Below are 17,746 nucleotides of genomic sequence, written 5' to 3' on the forward strand. Positions count from 1 at the left end.
CCCCCAACCCCACTATGAATCAGTCTTCTTATATCAGAGAAAACATTCAGTATTTGTTTTGGGGGGGATTGGTTAACATCACTTAGCATTATCTTCTCCGTCTCCATTCATTTACCTGAAAATGCCATGATTTTATTCTCTTTTAATGCTTAGTAATAATCCCTTGTGTATATATGCCACATTTTTAAATCCATTTATCTACTGAAAGGCATCTAGGTTGGCTCCACAGTATAGCTATTGTGAATTGTGTTGCTATAAACATTGACGTGGCTGTGTTCCTGTAATATGCTATTTTTAAGTCCTTTGGGTATAGACTGAGGAGAGGGATAGTTGGGTAAAATGAGAGTTCCATTCCCAGTTTTCCAAGGAATCTCCATATTGATTTATATATTGGCTGAACCAATTTGCAGTCCCACCAGCAATGTATGAGTGTACATTTTCCCCCACATCCTCGCCAACACTTATTATTGTTTGTCTTCAAAATAGCTGCCATTCTGAGAGTGAGATGAAATCTTAGAGTAGTTCTGATTTTCATTTCTTTAATTGCTAGAGATGATGAACATTTTTTCATATATTTGTTCATTGATAGTATATCGTCTTCTGAGAAGTGTCTGTTCAGTTCCTTGGCCCATTTATTTATTGAGTTATTTGTTTTTTTGGTGTTTAGCTTTTTGAGTTCTTTATGTACCCTAGAGATTAGTGCTCTATCTGATATGTGAGGAGTAAAGATTTGCTCCCAAGATGTAGGCTCTCTAATCACCTCACATATTGTTCCTTTTGCTGAGAAGAAACTTTTTAGTTTGAATCTATCCCATTTATTGATTCTTGATTTTAATTCTTGCACTATAAGAGTCTTGTTAAGGAAGTTGGGATCTAATCTGACATAATGGAGATTAGGGCCTACTTTTTCTTCTATTAGATGCAGGGTCTCTAGTTTAATTCCTAGGTCCTTGAACCACTTTGAGTTGAGTTTTGTGCATGGTGACAGATAAAAGTTTAATGTCATTTTGTTGCATATGGATTTCCAATTTTCCCAGCACTATTTGTTGAAGAAGCTCTTTTCTCCAATGCATGTTCTTGGCACCTTTGTCTAATATAAGATAATTTTAGTTTTGTGGGTTAGTGTGTGTGTCCTCTATTCTGTAATTGGTCTACCAGTCTGTTTTGGTGCCAATACCATGCTGTTTTTATTACTGTTGCCCTGTAGTATAGTTTAAGGTCTGGTATAGTGATGCCACTTGCTTCACTCTTCCTGCTAAGTATTGCTTTAGCTATTCTTGGTCTCTTATTTTTCCAGAAGAATTTTATGATGCTTTTTCTATTTCTATGAGAAGTTCCATTGGGATTTTGATTGGAATTGCATTAAATCTGTATAGTGCTTTTGGTAGTATGGTCATTTTGATAATATTAATTCTGGCTATCCAAGAGCAAGGTAAATCTTTCCATCTTCTAAGGTCTTCTTTGATTTCTTTCTTTAGGGTTCTGTAGTGTTCATTTTATAGATCTTTCACCTCTTTCATTGATTCTTTTTTATTTTATTTTTTTTGAGGCAATTGTAAATGGGGTAATTTTTCTCATTTCCTCTTCAGCAGATTTGCCACTGATATACAGAAATGCCTTTGATTCATGGGTATTGATTTTATATCCTGCTACTTTGCTGAACTCATTTACTAGTTCCAGAAGTTTTCTGATGGAACTTTTTGGGTCTTCTAGGTATAGAATCATATATTCAGCAAATAGTGCTAATTTGAGTTCTTCTTTTCCTCTGCATATCTCTTTAATTTCTTTCAACTAATTGCTCTAGCTAGTGTTTCAAGAACTATGTTAAATAGAATTAGTGAAAGAGGGTATCCCTGTCTTGTTCCAGTTTTTATAGGGAAAACTTTCAAATTTTCTTTCTTTAGAATTATGTTGCCCTAGGGCTGACCATAGATGGGCTTTATGATGTTGAGATATGCTCTTGTTATTACTAGTTTTTCTAGTGTTTTGAACATGAAGGGGTGCTTTATTTTGTCAAATGCCTTTTCTGCATCTATTGAGATGATCATATGATTCTTATCTTTTAAGTCTATTGATGTGATGAATTACATTTATTGATTTCTGTATGTTGAACCAAACTTGTATCCCTGGGATGAATCCCACTTGATCATGGTGCACTGTCTTTTTGATATGTTTTTCTATTTGATTTGCCAGAATTTTATTGAGAACTTTTGCATATATGTTCATTAGAGATATTGATCTGAAGTTTTCTTTCTTTAATGTGTCTTTGCCTGGTTTTGGAATCAGAGTGATATTGGCCTCATAGAATGAGTTTGGAAGTGCTCCCTCTTTTTCTATTTCCTGAAATTCATTGGTATTAGTTCTTCTTTAAAGGTCTTGTAGAACTCGGCTGGGTATCCATCCGGTCCTGGGCTTTTTTTTGTTGGTAGGCTTCTAATGGCGTCTTCTATTTCATCACTTGATGTTGGTCTGTTTAAATTGTGTACATCACCATGATTTAATTTGGGCAAATCATATGACTTAAGAAATTTATTGATGCCTTTGATATTTTCTATTTTATTGGGGTACAAGTTTTCAAAATAATTTCCAATTATCTTCTGTATTCCTGTAATGTCTGTTGTGATATTACTTTTTTCATCATGTATGTTAGTAATTTTGAGTTTTGTCTCTCCTTCTCTTAGTTAATGTAGCTAAGGGTTTGTCAATTTTATTTATTTTTTCAAAGAATCAATTTTTAGTTTTATCAATTTTTTCAATTGTTTGTTTTGTTTCAATTTCATTGATTTCAGTTCTGATTTTAATTATTTATTCTCTTCTAATGCTTTTGGTGTTGATTTGTTCTTCTTTTTCTAGGGCTTTGAGATGTAATGTTAGATCATTTATTTGTTGACTTTTTTTTTTAAGATGAAATCCATGCAATGAACTCTATGCACTGCCTTCATAGTGTTCCAGATATTTCGATATGTTGTGTCCGTATTCTCATTTACCACTAAGAATTTTTAAGTCTCCTCCTTGATGTCTTTTGCAACCCATTGTTCATTCAGTAGCATATTATTTAGTCTCCAGATGTTGCAGTAGCTTTTAATTTTTATTTTGTCATTGATTTCTAATTTCATTCCATTATGATCTGATAAAATACAGGGTCGTATCTTTACTTTCTTGTATTTGCTAAGATTTGCATTTTATATGGTCTATTTTAGAGAAGGATCCATGTGCTGCTGAGAAGAAAGTATATTTGTTTGTTGAAGGATGAAATATTCTGTATATGTCAGTTAAGTCAAAGTTATTGATTGTATTATTGAGTTCTATTGTTTCTTTGTTCAACTTTTGTTTGGAAGATCTATCTAGTGGTGAGAGAGGTGTGTTTAGTCACCCAAGATTATTGTGTTGTTGTCAATTTGACTCTTGAACTTGAGAAAGATTTGTTTGATGAACAAAAACGTTTCATTGTTCAGGCATATATATTTATAATTGTTATGTCTTGTTGGTGTATGCTTCCCTTATCCCTTTTAACAAGCTTAAGCTTGAAGTCTGCTTTATTTGATATGAGGATGGAAACCCCTGCTTGCTTCCACAATCCATGTGAATGGTATGATTTTTCCTAACCTTTCACGTTCAGTCTGTGTATTTCTTTTCCTATCAGATGAGTCTCTTGGCGGCAGCATCTCATTGGATCTTCTTTTTTTTTAAAATCCGATCTGCTAGCCTATGTTTTTTGATTGGTGAGCTTAGGCTATTAACACTCAGGGTTATTACTGAGATATGATTTGTATTCCCAGCCATATTTGTTTATTTTTGTTATTTAACCTGACTTGTTTTCTCCTTTGATTAGTTTTTCCTTTAGGGTACTACCTCTCTCTGCTGATTTTCATTGTTGTTTTTCATTTCCTCTTCATGGAATATTTTGCCAAGGATGTTCTATAGTGCAGGTTTCTAGCTGTAAATTCTTTTAACTTTTGTTTATCATGGGAGGTTTTTATTTTATCATCAAATCTAAAGCTTAATTTTGCTGGATACAAGATTCTTGGTTGGCATCCATTTTCTTTCAGGGCTTGATATATGTTTTTCCAGGATCTTCTAGCTTTCAGGGTCTGTGTTGAAAAACCTGTAGTTTACATAATTGGTTTCCCCATATAAGTAATTTGATTCCTTTCTCTCATGACTTTTAATATTCTCTCCTTATTCTGTATGTTGGGTATTTTCACTATAATGTGACTTGGTGTGGATCTGTTGTGATTTTGTACATTTGGAATCCTGTAGGCTTCTTGGATTTGGTTGTCCAATTTATTCTTCATGTTTGGAAATTTTTCTGATGTTATTTCATTAAATAGATTGTACATTCCTTCGTTTTGGAACTCTATGCCTTCCTCTATCCCAATAACTCTTAAATTTGATCTTTTTATGCTATCCCATATTTCTTGAATATTCTGCTCATAGTTTCTTATCACTTTCACTGTGTAGTCTACATTCTTTTCAAGATTATATGTTTTGTCTTTATTGTTTGATGTCCTGTCTTCCATGTGGTCTACTCTGTTGGTGATACTTTCAGTTGAACTTTTAATTTAGTTTATTGTTTCTTTCATTTCAAGGATTTCTGTTTGATTTTTCTTTAGAACCTCTATCTCCTATTGAAGTAATCTTTTGCTTCCTGTATTTGTTTATGTAGTTCTTTTGCTGTCTGTATTTGTTCTCCTATATCATCTTTTAATTCATAGAACATTTTAATCATATGTATCTTGATCTCCTTCTCTGTAATTTCTTCTGCTGTGCTGGCCATGGATTCTAATGATTTGGTATCTTGATTTTGGGGGGGCACTTTCTTCCCTTGTCTTTCCATGTTGCCCATATTTCTTCCCTTCTAATGCTGTGGGTTCGAGGTGTTATCATTTTTACCCTATAGGCTCATAGTGCTCCTGTAGAGTTCCAATATCTCTCCTTTATGGGGAAGGACAATGTTAACAGATCCTAATATCAGCAATATACCACCTATAAACAAATTCATTGCTCTAAAGACATTTACAGTTTGGTCACAATGTACAGAAATGTTGAATTTGATTATTATCTATAATTTAATCAGTAGGTTTGTAAATGGGTTTACAGCTTCTGACAGTGGACGATGAACTGGGGGTGAGGTATAAGGATGATATGCTGAGGAGGCAGCGTGTGAGGATATAGAGTTAATATATCTTAGGAAGTGTGAAAGAGAAATCTAATGAAGAGTGCTAGTAGCAAGAGAATAGACAGGAAGTAATTTTGGGTAGACAAGTATGTGGGAAGATAATTGAGTATATAAACCAAACACACATATGTATTCAGTAAAATAAAGGATGTTAAAATAGTAAAAATTGGAAGGGAAAATTTAAAAAGGCATATACAACATACCTCTAATATTATTCAGACATCCCAATTCTCAAAATCCTAATTCATGCAAAGTACTTGGTTTCACACAGGTTGGGGATGTGAGGGTGGGAGGATAGACGGGAAGAAGAAAAAGAGAAAAAAAGAAAAAAAATTCTCCAAGGAAGAAACCAGGATTATTGCTAGTTTTAAAGATCTGTATCTTTCCTGCTTCCCTTCTCATCCAATATGTGGGGTTGTCTGTTGTTAGCTGGTATCTCCACCTTCAGGATGGTGAAGGTAACCAAAGTGGGAAGACTGGTCCTGGAACAGGGCACCTGGAAGTGAGGTGTGGCACCTGCCAGTCCCTGCAGGGAGAGTGCACCTCAAGAGTCTCTTTTTGGATCCACTCTTATGACTTGAATGCCAGGTCCTATCTCCCTATTTTGCCTGAAGATTTCCCAGTTCCTGGTCTCTCTGTTAGTCTCCAAACTTTTGTACTGTCTCTCTCTCCCTTAGCAATTTCCAATTAAGGGACCTCTCTCACTGGGGCTCCCGTGGGCGGCGCCCTGGTCTCACTGAGCACTTGTCCCACTGAGAGCTGTTTTGTGTTGGGCAGTTATTGTGCTGAATTACTGCCGCTGGGGGCAGAAAGGAGTTGGAAACCAGGTACCTGGCCAGGTAGCTGGAGTTCCAATCTGGGAGCTACGCCCACCAAATATGGCAAGGAAGGTGACTCAAGATGGAGGTGGGCCACTTCCAACACCAGGGTGTTGGGTAGATTGTGGGGAGCCAGGCGATGGTGTTGTGCAATGTGTACAGAGATGAAATCTGACATTCAGTACCACAGCTTTTCACTATCTTCAGAGCCTGTGACATGTCCCCAGGTGCAGGTAGATTACCACATAGGGGATTATGACTATAGGTGCACATTTGAGTCTCAAGATGGAGCTGATCAGGGGAGCCCCTCGTTGGTAGATGGGGGTCCAAAGGGAAGTGGCAGACAGAGTTCCTGGGGGTGAGTAGCAGCTGATGTCCTGCGTGGTAGTGGAACGGCATCTGGGAATTCTGCACTGGTGTTGATAGGTGATCCTGCTAAGGCGCTTGCAAGCCCTTCATGGACTAGGAGTTGGGAGTTGGGTATTGGGAGCAGATAGTCCTGCTCGAAGGCTGAGGCCCTTAGCCCTGTGCGGGGGCACAGCACTGGTGATTTCTACCTGAGAGCAGCTGTATAGGGATACTTTATCATTCTCAGAGAAGCAGTATTCCCACTAGTTGAGACCTGGGTCATGGAGCGACACAGAATGCTGCCTCCCTCTGGCCAGCCATCTTGGATTCCCCTTCCTCACTAGTATTTATTGTTACTTGTGTTCTTCATGATTGACACTCTACTTTAGGTGAGATGGAAACCTAGTGAATTTTTTATTTTCATTTTCCTATTGACTAAAGATGTTGAACATTTTGTCATATAATTGTTGGTCACTTGTACTTCCTCTTTTGAGAAGTGTCTGTTCAGTTCATCTGCTTTTTTTTTTTTTTGCATAGGTTATTTGTCTTTTTTGGTACTAAGTTGGATTATTTACATGTTGTGAATATTAATCCTCTGTCCCAAGAGTAGCTAACAAAGATTTTCTCTTATTCTGTAGCCTGTCTCTCACTCTGTTATTTCCTTTATTGTGCAGAAGCTTTTTAAGTTGATGCCATCACATTTACTGATTCTTGTTATTATTTTCTGAACTGTAGGAGACCTGTTCAGGAAATTATTACTTATGCCTATATTGAAGTTTTCTCCTATTTTTCCTTCTAACACTGAAAAGTTTCTAATATCATATGTAGGTCTTTGATCCGTTTTGAATTGAATTTTGTACAGGATGAGAGATAGGGGTTCAGTTTCATTTATTTACATATGGTTATCTAGTTTCTCAGAACCATGTTGTTAAAGAGGCTGTTTTTTCTCCAATGTGGTTTTTGGCACTTTTGTGAAGAATGACTGTAACTATATGGTATTTTCTCTTTGTCTTCTATTTCATTGTCTATGTGTCTGTTTTAATGCTAGTACCATGCTGTTTTTGTTATTATGTCTCTGTAGTATAATTTAAAGTCAGATATTGTCATGTCCCAGCATTGCTCTTTTTACTCAGAATGGCTTTGGTTATTCTGAATCTTTTTCCAAAAGTATTTAGGAATGTCTTTTTTTCCTAGTTCTGTGAATAATGTCATTGGAATCAATAGAGGAATTGTTTGTAATTGCTTTTGATAATATGTCCATTTAACAAAATGGATTATGCATACTTGTGAATATGGGAGATTTTTATCTTCTAGTGTCTTCTTCAATTTTTTTTTCATATTCTGTAATTTTCCTTGCAGAGATCTTTCACCTCCTCAATTAGGTTCGTTACTATGTATTTAATTTTATTTTTGAAACTATAATGAGTGAGATTGTTTGCCTAATTTCTTTTTTTAGAATATTTACATTTATTGTTTATAGGAAAGCTATTGATTTTGGATACTGCTACTCTGCTGAATTTGTTTGCCAGTTATATAATTCTTCTGGTGGAACCTTTAGAGTCTCCTAAGATCTTATCATCTACAAACAAAGATACTTTGATTTCTGTCTTTTCCTTTTCTTCTCTTGTTTAATTGCTTTGGCTAAAATTTCAAGTACTGTATTGAATAGAAGTGGTGAGAGTGGACATCTTTGTCTTGTTTATGATTTTAGAACAAATACATTTGTATTTTTACCATTCAGTATAATGTTGGTTTTGAGTTTGTCATATATAAACTTTATGATTTGTCCTTGTTTTTGCTCCTGATATTTTAAGTATTTTTGTTATGAAGCAGTTTTGAATTTTGTTGAATGCTTTTTCTGCATCTGTTGAGATGATTATGTAATTTTTGTCTTTAATTCTATTTATGGTATGTTACTTTTATTGCTTTGTGAGTGTTGAACCATCTTTTCATCTCTGGGATGAAGCCACGTTGATCATGGTGATTGCTAATCATCCTCTGGATATCCATTATGTCTGTTACAATATCCCACTTTTCACCTGTATATTAATTTGGATGTTTTCTTTCTTTTAGCTTAGCTAAAAATTACTGATTTTTGTTTATCTTTTTGAAGAACCAATTTTTTTCATTGATCTCCCCCCCCACTTTGTTTTTAAATTCTCTATTTAATTTTGGCTCTGATCTGTTTTCTTTCCTTTTGTTAGGTTTTGGAATGGCCTTTTCTTGTTTCTCTAAGAACTTGAGATGCATCATTAGGTTATTTACTTGAGAATTTTTATTTTTTTTTAATATAGGCACTCAACTATAAAATTCCCTTTTAAAACTACTTTTGCCTCATCCCACAGATCATGGTGTTGTATTTCCATTTTCATTTGATTCTAAGAGTTTTAAAATTACAATCATTATTTCCTCAGTGACTCATTCATCATTCAATGGAGTATTAATCTCCATGTATTTCTGTATTTCCTGAAGTTTTTCTTGCAAATGTTTGCTATTTTCATTATATTTTGGTCTGAAAAAGATACAGAGAATATTTCATGGGTGTTTTGTATTTGCTAAGATTTACTTTATGGCCTAATATATTATCAATATTAGAGGAAGTTCCATGAGAATCTGAAAGAAAATGTATTGAGTTGTTGTTGGATAAAATATTCTAGAAGTCCAAGCCCACTTGATTTATAGTACAGTTTAAATCTGTTGTGTTATTATTGTTTTTCTCTCTAGATATTATCAAGAGTGGTGTATTGAAGTCCCCTAATGTATTGGGGCCCTTATGTTCCTTTGTGTCATGCAATGTTTGTTTTATGAAGCTGAGTACACTAATATTCATGGCACAAATATTTATAATTGTTATATATTCTTGTTAGGTTGTCCCCTTTATCAATATGTCATTGCTTTTTTGCCTCTTCTAATTTTGGTTTTATATATGCTTTGTGTGATATGAGAGTAACAATACCTACTTGCTTTTGGATTCTGTTTGCATGGAATATCATTTTCCATTTTTTTTCACTTTCAGTTGGTGAACGTCTTTGCCTGCGAGCTGTGTTTCTTGAATACAACATACCGTTGGGACTTGTTTTTTTCTTTTTTAATTTAACTTTCCAATATATGTCTTCTAAATGGATAATTAAGATAATTTATATTAAATGTTATTATAGTACTACATTTTGCTTCTTATAATGTTGTTTGATTTATAATGTTTGAATCATTTCTAATCATTTGATTCATCTGTTATTTTGGTGAGATTTATTATTTTGGGGGCTCTTCTGGTTATTTTTTATCTTCCTGTTCTTTAAAAGAGTCCTTTATAGATCTTCTGCAATGCTACCTTAGCAGTCATGAATAACTTTAGCTTATTCTTATCTTGAAAAATTTTTATTGTTCTTCCATTTTGAAGGATAGTTTTGTAAGATTAGTAGTCTAGATTGTCAGTTATTTTCTTTTAGGGCTTGAAATGCCTTGTGTACCATAATTCTGGCCTTTAAGAGTTTCTTTTGAGAAATCTGTTATTCTGATGAGTTTTCCCATATAAGTGACTTGATACTTCCTTCTTGTAGCTTTTAAGATTTCCTCTTTGTTCTGAGTTCTTGGCATTTTGACTATAATATATTATAAATGCTTCTTTTTCATCCAGTCTACTAGGAGTTCTAAATATCACCCATACGTTCATGTCCACCTGATTCCTAAGATTACAGAAGTTTTCTGCTAATGTTTTGAAGAATAAATTTTCTCGGTCATTAGTCTGTATCTTCTCTCCTTTCTCAAGACTAATGAATTTTAAGTTTGGTCTTTTAATATTGTCTCGGAGCTCTTATATATTCTCATTGTTTCTTCTTTTTTTTTTAAAATCACTATCTAAGTGATTGTCTTACCTTGTCTTTGGTACTCTTTTTTTTTCCTGCCTGATCTAGGCTGTTGGTGAGACTCTCCACTCAACACTTTGATTTTTTTTTTCATTTTCAAGATTTCTTTTTCTTTTTTAGAATCTCTATCTCCTTACTGAAATATTCTGTGTTTTCTCCCTTAGTTAATTTTCAGTTCTTTTAAGTCATTGATCATTTTAACCATAAACTTTGAATTCATTGTCCTGCATTTCACCCAATATAAATACATAGATATGTATCTAATCAGAGGGGACTTATAAAATTTTGAAGACATCATATTGGCTTGTTTCCCCCATGTTTTCTGCAATCCCAGTTTGTTTCTTGTGCATCTGTTGTGATTGATTTCTCTTTCTCTATTATGTAAATGTAGTCTTAGTAACCAGTTATTTCTTTACAATTTGCCCTGGGCTGGGAGTATATCTCAGCATCAATACACCAAATCCAGCCTGGCCAGAGTGCTAAGTTCAGCCACAAATGCCACTTTGAGAAAAGATAATAGTTATTACTAACAGTGATAACTTAAGAGGAAACCATATGTCAGCATATACTAAAAATGTATTAATAATGATCTCTATAACTCTACTAACCAGTGAGAAAGGTGGGTGAGAAATAATATGTAATAGGATGAAAAATTAGGTATTAATAATAGTATGCTAAATTATATAAGAAGAAAGAGGGGAAATATGGAGAAGGAAGAGAGGAAAATATTAGGGGAGAAAAAGGGGAAAAAGAGAAAGAAAGACAATCGAAATGAGAGAAAAATATCTAAGAAAAATTGAATTAATTTAAAAAGTACATAAAACTAAATAGGAGTGAAAATTATGTATATTTATATTTTTCCAAGGGCATTTTACCTAAATTCTGTCACATCTATCAGTTAAATAGGAAAGTAAATTATTCATAGCTTACCTCTAAAGAAACCTCCAGAATACCTGAAGTACTTGTTGATAGACTTCAAGTTTAGCATCATACAGATTCATCTCACAGGAGTGCTTTTTGGAGGATAGGACATTAGTATAGCATTCTATTAGGTTATATGCTGTAAGACTGACTAAATTTTGTTATTTCTAAGGATTTGGAGGCATTTTAGTAATTTGTTGATGCTGTTTGTAAAACCTATATATTGTGAAGCAACTTGCATGTATTTGATTTTTTTTTCTAACTCTGAGATGCTCTATAAAAATAAGTCTCCCTATACTCCTACCGAACCTTGACTGGTCAGTGTTTTCCTTGCTTAGGCACCAGCTAGATGGGGTTTCTTGCAATTTGCCTTAAGTCGGTATAGGTGGGGATGGAATCTGCCAAGTGATAAGTTTCTTCCAGTTTTTACATAATGGAATGTGCAACATAGATTATATGCTTGTCCTGCTAGTATAATAAAATGAAACAGTGAATTAAAGAAACTAAATAGGAACTATGAAATGACAAATAGTGAGGGAAGACACAAAACAATTTACAAAGGAAAATGATATAGTGACAGATATACAAAGATTAAGATTTCTCCTTGCTGAGGTAAAGAAAGAAAATGGGGGAATTGAAGGGATGTAGAAGAAGAAATGAATTGAGAAAGAATGAAAATTAGAAGGGAGGTGAATAAAAATGAGAAAGAAGAGTTATCAAGAAAAACCCAATTAACTGAAAAACACACAAAATCAGAACTATAAAGAAACAAATAATGAGAAAAGACATAACAAAACAACTTACAAAAGAAAAAGCAAATACAATGAAATTGTAAAAAAAGATGAAGATTTCTCCTTCATCTTAGTATGAAAGATATATTTCTTAAAGGATATATTTCTTTCTGGGGCTTCACCGGTTCTGGGAAAGTTTGTGGATACCGTTGTTGTACAGTGTGTTCCCTTTCAGCTTTGACCAACTTGTAGGCCAACTTGTTAGAGGAGTTTGTGTTCTGAACTCTGATCCTTCTTGCCCACCAGCAAATACTGAAGGAACATTATCCTCTGCAGAGCAAAATTCACCCTCAACAGCTCTATATTTTATACCTAGGGATGGGGGTATGGCCATAGTAGGAGCCTCCAATCAGCCCTCTCACCTGCATAGCCTATGAACTGTTCCAGATCGTGCTGCACCTCATACCCTGAAAGCTTCAGTCTGTGTGGTGTGTGTGTGTGTGTGTGTGTGTGTGTGTGTGTGTGAGAGAGAGAGAGAGAGAGAGAGAGAGAGAGAGAGAGAGAGAGAGAGAGAGAGAGAGAGATCCAAGTTGCTGCATGAATGTTCCAATACCTCTGAGCCTGGGGCACATGGCCAGGCCTGCAGAGCCTGCACCAAGGCAGTGTGCTGAGTGCAGCAAGTTTCTCACTAAACCAACTTTCATTTCTCCTATACTCAATACCATTCCACATCTACAATCAGCCTGTTTCACTTGTCACAAAGCTTGGACTACTCATTTCACAGAGTGAGATGTGCTCCGCTTTCCTCTTGCTTAGAGGCCCTAATGGGATCTCGCCACAGTCTCACTTCTGAACACAACTTGAGATGCAGAGCAGTTGCCCACCAACCCAGTGGGAACAAAGAAAAAGTGGCTGTTGAGTTTGCAAACACCAATTAAAAGACAAATATAAGGAAGGAAGGAAGGAAGGAAGGAAGGAAGGAAGGAAGGAAGGAAGGAAGGAAGGAAGGAAGGAAGGAAGGCAAGTGCAGGAGTTCTGATCTCCCATGCAGAGCATCTAGACAGTAAAGCCTCCTTTTAAGATGCCTCTCCTTCCCAGTTGCCACTGGAACCACAGGGACAGAGATGAGCAGGTGATTTCTCTTCCATTGGCTCCCTATACAGGTTCCAAATCTTTCTGCTCAGAGTGTATGCCTGCCCAGCAGCAAAGTATGCATTTCTTAAAATCACCTGGGTTCCTTCTTTGAGCTCCCTGGAAGGGAGTTTGCTTTCAATTATTATTCTAAGAACCTGCATTTCTGGATCTTACCTGGCTGCTGATGCACTGTGTTGTACTCCCCTGCTTTCTCAAGGCTCTCTTACCTTACAGCTGCACCTTGGTTGATATTTTTCAATCTTGGAGAGTGGTCAGTCTACTATGATGCCTCCAGCCCTCTGCTTTTCTCTCATGATCTTTAAATGTTTTTTAATTCATAGTGATACACTCTTTTTAAATCCCTGATATTGGTAATTGGTGATTTCTCTTTTTGCTAGATCACGTTGGTTAGAGGTTTTAATTTTTTAGTTTTCAAAAAACTACCCTTTTGGCTTATTGATTTTCCTCTATTTTTTTCCTGTTGATTTTTTCATTACTTTTGTGTTTAATCTTTCCAGTGACTTTGTATGGTCTAAGGCGGAAGCTTAATATATTTGAAATCCCTTTCCTAAATAAAATAAGCCAGTCTTAAACAAATATTATGTGTTTTTTATTCCTATGTATATAAGCTACTGCAAAAGAAAGAAAAAATAAGTAAAAAAGGATCTCATGAAAGTAGAAAGACTAATATGTTAAATGAAGGGATCAGGGAGGGTAAGGGAATTATTGGGGAGGGAAGTTGATTCATTGATGTTTATATACCTGCACCAGTTTATCATGTTGAAATCCACTACCAATGTATAATTCATGTGCAACAATAAAAAGTTAATTTTTTAAAAAATTAAAATTCTAAAGAACATTGTAAAACATTTGCCAATAAATTTGATAATTTAGGAAAAATTAAAAAGTTTCGTGAAAGACAAATTACAAGTTAATTCAAAAAGAAATCTGTAACTCTAAAAGCATTATATCTGATAAAGAAATACAATTCAAATTTAGAATTCCTTCCACAAACAAAATCATAAGTGTAAATGTTTTTCAAGATGTATTTTATCAAACAAATATTTAAGAAAAATACAATTCTATACAAAAATTTCTAGAAAATAAGGAATCACTTTCTAACATATTTTATGAAGCTAGCATTAAAATAAATTCTGATGAAAAAACCAGGCAGCATTGAAAAAAAATACACACCAACTTCCCTCATTAATATAAATATAACCCTCCCCCCAAATTTTAGCAATTTGAATCCAATAATATTAAAAAATGTAATATCTCATGACCCAATATGCTATATCCCAAGAAGGCACAGTTGCATTGATATATAAAAAGATGTCTGCAGACAGCATATGGTAGGGACTTTTTTAAAAAACTAAATCTTTTAATAAGAATAGATAGATAATTTATATTTAAATATACTACCCATAAATTTGGGTTTAATTTACTATCTTGGCATGTTTTTCATTTGTCTCCATTGTTTTTGTTATTTTCTTTCTTGCAATTCTCCTCTTCATTTCAATACAATCTACCTTCAGAAAATATTATGCCATTTCTCTTGGAGAATAAGAACCGTAAAACATATACTTTCATTTTCTTTCCTGTTCTTTGTGGTCTTGTTAAATGCATTTTGCTTCTTTATGTGGTACAGATGTTCAAGTATATTATTGTTTCTGCTTTTAACAGTTATTACTTAAAGATATTTAAAATTAGAAATACATGAGTTTTTTTCCTTATTCCCAGGTTCAATAGCTCTTTCACTCTTAATTTTCCCAGGTGTACATGCAAATTTCTACCTGATTAAAACTTTTTTCTGCCTTAAGAATATATTTTAATATTTATTGTAATATTCATCTCCTGGTAGTCAATTCTCTTTTAATTTCGATTAACTTTTATTTAAAAGCCTCAATTTAACTCTATTCTTAGAAAATATTTTGCTTAATACAGAATTCCAAGAATTTTGTTACTTCTTGCTTTCACGAGTTTTGAGGAGAATTTGCTGCCATTATGTTTGTTCTTTCATATGTGGTAATGTGCTGTGTCCATTTCGTGCCACCTCGGGAGAGCTGATATGTGTTCAAGTTCCAAATGCAGCATTCAGAGACATTAAGATGGTAAACTGAATAGGCCACATAGAAGCATTTTTCCCCAGAGGATTTAGAAAACACTGTAAGTCATGTCATCACCACCCCTCCTGAGAGTGTGTTGTTAGTGATTTAACAGCATACTATTATCTGTCAGAATGTCTTTTTCTTAGATGCTTTTTACAATTTTTATTGGTACATATTAATTATACAAAATTGTAGGTTTCATTGTAGCATACTGGTACATGCATAAAATTTGATCAATCTTACTCTTAAGTGTGGTATTTAATCGGCAATTTTATTATGATATGGTCTTGCATGTTTCATATTTTTTTCTCTTCTTCAGATTGGTTGAGATTATTAGATTTGTGGTTTTTTATTTTTTCTTAAATTTTGAGTTTTTGAGATATTGTTTAAAATTTTTTTCTCTGTTCCGTTCCTCCCCTCTTCTTCTGTGACACTAATTACAAGTATATGCAAATACATCATGCTACTAAACAAATTACTAATGTTCTACTCATTTTTCCATTATTATTTTTTCTTTCTAAACTTCATTTGGATAGTTTCTGTTGTCTTTACATTTATGTTTTCTTCTGAAGTATTTATTCTGCTGTTAATCCTATCTAATTTTCTTTTCAGGTATTTATGTTTTATCTCTAGAAGTTCAATGATTTTTATATTATCTATTTCTTTTTTTTCCCTACAGTCTCAAACCTATAGAGACTACTTACAATTGCCATTTAAATCTACTATAATGCTAAATCTATTATCTATTATCTCTTTGTATGATTCCATTCATTGCTATTTTCTCTTAGGCATTAGTACTTTGTTCTTTTTTTATCCACATATTTTTATTGATGATGGTCATTGTAAGTTGTTCTTGGTTGCTGTATTCAGTTGTGGTTTTTAAGTATTTATGGGCTTTACTCTTCCACAGTCATAATATTTAAAATCAATTGGTCTTTTGAAACTTTATTTTAAACTTTGTTAGGATGAGTCCAGAACAACCCTTAACATAGGAATGATTTTGCTCCACTGTGAAGGAGTTCTTCCTCGGAATTTTATCCAATGTCCTTTGTATTACAAGGCATTCCTACTCTTTCTGGTACGAATATGAATAATTTTGAGCCGTGTGTGCACTCTGCATACCACTTTTCAGTGGTTATTTTGCTGGTTTTGAATAGTTTCCTCTTAAATGAACAGATGAGAATTCATTCAGAGACTCCAGAGCTCCTTCTGGTGTTCTGGATGACAAATTCTGCCCACCATTTCTTCCTCAGCTCCAATGTCTCTTTCTTCAACTTAGTTTGGGCACCATGGGCTTTGATTGCATTCTCCTTCCCTGCATTGTAGTCTGGACTATTACTCCAGGCAGAAGATTGGAATATTCACTGCTTTTCCCATTTTTTTCCCAGAGATCATAGCCTTATACTGCCTGTTTTTCAGTTTTATAACTGTAAGTCCTATCCCTTTTACACCATCATAACTAGAATCAGAAATTAAAGATTGTTTTTACTTATAAATACTATGAAGCAAATTATCTTTATTGTGTATTTACCCTTGCTTGTAGACAGTTAATGGTTTTGTAATTATTCTTCCCTGTTGAAAACACTAACAAATGCAGTGTTTAAATGTTACCTGCCTGTTCTTCAGGGTCTGCCCTCATCAATATGTTTTAGGTGTCTGTACTTTGCCCAGTGCAATATCCAATGAGTTTGAAGAGCAATCATAGTTATTCATAATGCTGTGCATATTTTTGATAAAGCAAAGCTGAAGGTGCGATTTTCTTTTCTTCATGAATTCAAAATGTTAATCTTACCATTTTATTTATTTTTCTTTCATAGTTAAGAGCATCACTTCTGCCCTTTGAAGGGGAAGAAGGCAGAGGTAATTATTGAGTAAATATTTCTACTATCTTTCAAAAAGAGAACATAAACTAAGGAGAAATCTACTTTTACTCATCATTGTAAAATTTGGAAGGCAATGGAGAAGTTACATTTTCAAACAGGCACATTCTGATTTCTTACCTTGGAAAAAACACAGAAATCATGAGTCACTTAACAGAGGTAAAGAGGACTGGCATGACTGGCCATGGCAGAAAAATCTATCAAATCCTCTGAGATAATCACATCTTTTTGTAGGTAGTAAGTCAAGCTTTCTGTCCTTGGGCACTTTGTACTAAGTGGAAGTAGGTAATATAAAATATAGTTCTTTCTTCTATAATATACCTTCATACTCCTCTTTATTGGCCTAATGGATCTCTGTCTCTTTGTCCATTTGCTTAATAACCATCTCATTATTTTCCATCCTTGGACATTCTTTTTTCTCTGCTCTGTGACAGAGTTGTCCACCTTACTTATCTCCTCTGGACACCTTCCTAGAATATTCCCTTTTAATTCTAATTTCTTTGGCTTAAGGTTTCTTGAAAAGAATATTCATTAAACACAAACACACATAACAGAAACAACCCAAGGAATCATGGCCAGCTGCCCACATAGGCATGGAATCTCAAACCATATGTTTGTGATAGGCAATATTTCTTTGAAAAGATAAATAAAAATGGAGAGAATATAAATTTTTAGTTGTGTTTTAGGATTGAAGGCAGAAAAAACTCTAAATTGCTTAGCCTGGTTTTCACGCTTTTCCAAATATGGTTTTATTCCTTTCTAGA

This window comes from Ictidomys tridecemlineatus, chromosome 5, assembly GCF_052094955.1.
Source record: "Ictidomys tridecemlineatus isolate mIctTri1 chromosome 5, mIctTri1.hap1, whole genome shotgun sequence".
Taxonomy (NCBI): Eukaryota; Metazoa; Chordata; class Mammalia; order Rodentia; family Sciuridae; genus Ictidomys; species Ictidomys tridecemlineatus.